The following is a 6,060-nucleotide window of genomic DNA, read 5'->3' on the forward strand; positions in this document are numbered from 1 at the left end:
GTGGACGCGCGCTTCCTGGAGCAACGCGACACGGCAACTAAACCCAAATAATTCACAATGTTTTATTACAATATTGTTCTCTTTATAATGTTATGTAATATTACAGTCCCAATAGTCATTATTAGTCGTGCACTGCCGTTTGAGCTGCGCGCGCTGAAGCTGACGCTTTACTACAGAGTTAATTCTTAACCAAATGCATCCAATATGAGATAAATCAGATATAGATAGGCCTACACAAAATAAAAAGTATTACAACTTACATTTGCACAAAACAAAAGGCTGCGAATGCACACGCAAACTTATAGTCATGATGAAGGTGTAAAATGTCAAACATAACTCCGGCGCGCTCGCTTTACATGTTTCGCGGTTGAGCAGCGCACACGCGCATGAAGACCTGCTTAATCGATGATCGATAAGTTTTATCGATTAAATGTATTATCGACAATTAATCGATCGTCGATTAATCGTTGACATCCCTAATGCAAAGAGTAGCTCCTAGTGACAAAATTCTAAGAAAATTCTTAGAAATGTGGGCGTTTACTCTTAAATTTAAAGAAAAAATCCTAGTAAAGAAAAAAGTAATTCAGAAAGCATCTTAACCCTTAAAAGAGGTCTTAAGGTCAAAATTGTTAGGAGCACGGACGAGGACTTTTAAGAGGCTTAAGAGTTTCTTTAGCAGAGGAGAAAATGGCAGAAAGACGAAGAAGGAGAAGAAATGTGTTGCAGACAATGGATGACAGTGAGTTAATAAGACGCTTTAAATTAGATCATGCAGGGATCATGTTTGTGACAGATCTTTTTAGAGACACGCTAATATCTCCAACACAGCGCAGAAATGCCATAGCGCCCGAAATGAAAGTAATCACTACATTACGATATTTGGCAACTGGGAAAATTCCATGTTTGATACATTAAAACCAACATTCAAACCACCTTTTAAATAGACATGCCAACAATCAGTGTAATTAGAAAGAGTGGAACAATTTTTATCATTCTAAGCCAAGCAAATACCTTATAGGAAATCAACAGCATGGTTAATAAAATAAGGATTTATATATATAATGTGTGTGTGTGAGAACGGTCAAATAGGAAAAATTACGCATGTAATTTCAAAGTGAAGGCTTAGAATAGACCCTATACTTAAAATCACTTATTTTCCCCTTCTTGGACAACCAACCAATCACAGTCTTCAAAAGATTGTGTCATACATAGCAACGGGGTCAACCCCGCCTTCTTACTAAGATAAAAGTTTTTGTCTTTTCCTTACTCAGAGTTGCTCTCAGATCAGTCCCGAATTGCTCTTAAGCTAAGACTCCTACGTAAAAGTTTTTAAGCTAAATTAAGAGTTTTCTGAGAGGATTCTTAGAATCTTTATGAATACGGGCCCAGGCAGATTCAAAGACCACAATACAACATGATTGTGATGTAGATTGTACTTATTTACCCCCACCCCACACAACTCTAATGTAAGATGTTAGAGTTATTTTGACATTTAACCACTTAATACTTAAGCAGACTGTTTTTACACAGTTATAGTTTATTGTATTGTCATTTTTGTTTGTGTAATTTATTTTTCTCTAACAGTCCAAGCCTATACAGGCCTCTAGAATGGTGCGTAAAACAAACTGTAAATAATAAATCAGCTTCACAGCAGATTCAAGTGATCAAGGGTTTGGTTGTATTAGGGCTGGGCGATATATATCGGATGACATTGTTATGCGCATCTCGTCAGTAAAGCCGGTTCCTTGATTAGTAGTAAATCGCCATCACCTGCTTTCAGATGGAGCGGCATTTAACACAGAGCCGTAGTTCACTGACAAGCTGAGCCATATCGCATTAATTAGCACAAGCGATACGTCCGCGAAAATAAAGGGGAAATTGCCCCGGTTACAATGCTCAAAAGTTACAAACAAAGCAAATGGAGATATTTGACTTTAAAGAAATTGCTTTTTAAGGACAAACGGCTGGTAGAGACTACACCAGACATTCCTTCGGGGTTAGTGACATCACCAACCCTAGAATTTACATAAACCACGCCCCCTGAACACGATTTATAGATTATCAAGACAGAATATGCTAAATCAATGACTAGAAGATAACTAACTACCCATCAGCTACATAAATTAATCAACTAACCATTCAGAAATGTCCTGTTGCTTCTGCATGTTGTCACTTCTTCTTGAGTCTCTCCATCATTGTCTGACTCCGGTTTGAACATAACATAAGGCAAACATTTTCAGTGCATTTTGGTGTGAGGTAAAAGGAAGCACTTGTAGCTCCGCCCTCTGTGCCGGGAGCAGCAGCTCATTTGCATTTAAAGGAACAGACACAAAATGGTGCGTTTTTGCTCACCCTCAAAAAGTGACAACTTTAACATGCTATATAAAAATATCTGTGGTGTATTTGGAGCTAAAACTTCACATACACACTCTGGGGACATCAGAGACTTTTTTTTTTTTTTTTACATCAGAGACTTATTTTCTATCTTGCGAAAAAAGCATTATACCACCCCTTTTAACCGCATGCATCGCAACAGATGAAATGCTGCGTGGAGTCAACCAATCAAAATGCGGTATGAGCTCAACCAATCAGCAAGTCCAGCGCCCAAGTCCCACCCCTGAATGTTCCTGAACTTTGAAAAAGTACTACCTAGCAAGCAGGGACTTTCTGAAAGGGAAATATTCATATTCTAGTTCCTGGGGAAAGTTCCTGCGGTGGAAACGCAGCTAATGACATACATCCAAGTGAACGAGAAGGAGGGAAGATAGTAAGGGAAGATAGTGAGGGAAGATAGTGAGGGAAGGGCATAAAAATGGGACCAGCCCAGGACAGGTTTGAAAACATCTGCTTTACATGATAACTGTCACTGAAATGCAACAAGAAACATTTAGCATTTTCAACATACAGACATCCGATTAAGAGTGAATACGTGCATATTTTAAAATAAAACATTTGCAAATAGTTTAAATGGATGACTTCATTACTACAATTAGACGTAGAATTGCTTTTACTGTTTTTATTGCTACACATTCCACAGTTTAACTATGTAGTAATAAGAAATACTACAGTATATCATATCCTGCTGATAATGTATTGTTTAGTTCTAAACTGTTGACCCACATGAACAAATGAACTTTGTCCTTCAGTCTGACTCATGTAAAAGCTGCTCAGGCACTCAAACTCAGTCCAGCCTGAACGGATTTTGAAATAAGCTTGAGGCACATTAAACAGCACCAGCATCAGACGTTTTCCAATAATATGAAAAGTACACAGGTCAAATAATATATATATATATATTCACCCCTGAACATGTTAATATGAACAATATTTTTAGAAAACACCAAAAATAAAAAGATTCTTAAAATCTAGAAATGTTTGCAAGACTAGTCGATGATTTCTCTATGAACACCCATCTAACAGATGAAGACACGAACATGAATTCCACAGCATAATGTTTAGAAAATCCTTCAATTCAGCTCAAGTGGATTAAGAACTCATAAGCATTACGAAACCAGCCATAAACGTGGTTTCAGTTTTCTATTTTCAGTCTACTGATTCTGCCAAGCTCATATTAAATGTGAACAAATAACATAATTTCACCAAACAGAAAAATGATTTTGTGTTCTCGTTCATTTCTCCTATTGTCCGAGTCGTTTAATGCCTTTACGTAAGCGTCGCGTGGCAGTGTAAGCTAAGCTTTCTTTCCTCTTACCCCATGTGTTCGGCTAATGCAGAATCAGTCGACATTATGCAATGCCAATGCACATATGTACATCCAATCATCAAATAAAACATGTCACATTTCAATCACACTTAGCTTCACAGAGTTAAACATATAAGCCTGTAATAATAACCCATGATCAAGCAGTTTATCTCAAATAGGCTTTAACATAAATTTAATGATGCATTCAGGATTTTAAGGATTATGTCAGGTTAAAGGGTTCTGTTATTCTGGGTTTATTTCCACAACCAGAAAGTATTCTTATCAGGAGAGCGCTGATTTCATCCGCCCTATAGGACCACTGCTGTCCTCTCATGAGAGAAACTCTGAGTCACAGAACAAAACTATGAGTCCATTTCATTTCACATTACATTTCACACCTGGACATGAGGAATGAGAGTAGGACACTTGCATCCGGTTTCACAGACCAGGAATAAAATTGTCCCAGACTAAAATGCATGTTTGAGCTGTTTTGACTGAAAGCAACTTGCACTGTCTGGCATATCTTATCACAGTCATTGTTTCGTCTCAAGATTTGTGACAAAATTTACAGCATTCATTTACAGTTTCCGTAATGCAATGCAATAAAAAAAAAAAAGGTAATTGGAAAACTTTTTTTCTCACAACTGCGAGTTTATATCTCACAATTCGGAGTTTACAACTTGCATAATTCTGAGAAAAAAAGCCAGGAGTGCAAGATATACATTTTTAATTCTGACTTGTCTCCCCAAATTGCCAGATTATATCTCACAATTCTGACTTTTTTCCTCAGAAATGCAAGTTTAGGCTATAAGCTCTCTCACAATTCTGCATTGTTTCTAGAAATTCTAATTTTTTCCTAGGACTATCCGATTTGAGAAACATAAACTCACAAAACTCGATAATCAAGACTTTTTATCTCACAATTCTGACTTTTTTTCTCGTATTTTTTTTTTTTAATTAATTATATCTCATAGTTTTGAGAAAAAAAATCTGAATTAAAAGTTTTAATCTTGCAATTCTAAGAAAGTCAATACTGCAAGATTAAAAACACGCAATTCGGACTTTTCTTTCCTCAAAACTCTGAGATATAAACTTGCAATTACAAGAAAAGTCAGAATTGTTTAATAAAAAGTCACAATGACCTTTTTTATTTTATATTCTGTGGCGGAAACAAGCTTCCATATTTTCACACTGTTTTGAGGAGAACATTAACTGTGGAATAACATAGAAGCAATAAAAATATCTGATATTTTGGGAGATTTATTGACCTTGACACAGTCATGAGTGTCCTCTCTATGATATCATTTCCTGTCTTTATTTATTTTTTTTCTCCATGCTAGTTAGATTAAGCAGAGTTCAAATTATTTAAAGCAGTTTTGTTAACCTTTTTTTAAAAAAAATTGGACATAATTGTAAAACTACTTATGTTTTTTCTTTTAAATAACTTTATCTTAAACTTTTTCTTGTTTTTAAATAAGTTTTTCCATTTATTTAACAAAAAAAAAAAAAAAAAATCACATTTTCCAAAGAAAAAAGTTTAAAATAAGTTTAGTTAGACGTCATAACACTCCAGCGTTATGACACGAAACTCAAAAGCACGCATGAGAGGAAAACACACTTTCGTGAGAAACACACACACTGGACAAAGTCAGAGAACACACTGGTCTTTCATGACAGGACGGGCTACTGTAGGCCTGAAGAAACACGCTGCCAAAACACGACAACTGCATTCAACGAAATGATAAAAGCACACACAAGTCCGTACTAAAGTTCACATTAATGTGTACATAATCTAACAGCAGCTGTTGTACGTTCCAGTGACATTACTTAGGTTTTTATCAGCCTCCTCCCCTAAACAATAGACTACCGAAACCAGTGAACAGGGAAATGCGACCGAAACAACAAAACTGCTCCAGTGTGAAGAGTGTCACGTTACCTTTAGAGAGGCCGATACCGAAGATCCGTAAACTCCTGCCAGAAACGTGCGGGGTTCGGGGTGATCTATATGTGACTGGACACTTCCAGAGAAAGTTTGAACACCTCGATTCAGTGTACAATCCCAGATTTCCTGGATCCTCCAGGTATGGGCGTGTCCGTGAGCGCGCAGGTGAGCCCAGCAGTGACTCAAACCACGTGACCACGCCGCTTCATTCCTGTTTATATCTGACCATCGATTTAACCAGACTTGTTTTAAACAGTGGAAGAGTTTACTCTTTCTGACATGTAGTGGTTAAACTTGTACACTATTTTGTTTTATCATAATAGTCAGAATATATATAAAAATATAAAATGTCGAAAAGATATCATTACGTTTAATAGGGTAAATTTTAAAATGTTTTTTTTTTAGATGATTTGTA

The 6,060-nt window shown here is 36.5% G+C and overlaps 1 protein-coding gene across 1 annotated transcript in view; it reads right to left on the minus strand.

Moving 5' to 3' along the window:
* Nucleotides 1–5,792, minus strand: part of tjp2a (tight junction protein 2a (zona occludens 2)) — a 42,824-nt gene extending 37,032 nt beyond the window's left edge. The window contains exon 1 of the mRNA XM_081355226.1: nucleotides 5,640–5,792. The gene's annotated coding sequence lies outside the window, so the exon portion shown is untranslated. The remainder of the gene's footprint in view (nucleotides 1–5,639) is intronic.
* Between the last annotated feature and the right edge of the window lie 268 nt (nucleotides 5,793–6,060).

This window comes from Scardinius erythrophthalmus (genome assembly GCF_964197995.2).
Source record: "Scardinius erythrophthalmus genome assembly, chromosome: 23".
NCBI classification, from domain to species: domain Eukaryota; kingdom Metazoa; phylum Chordata; class Actinopteri; order Cypriniformes; family Leuciscidae; genus Scardinius; species Scardinius erythrophthalmus.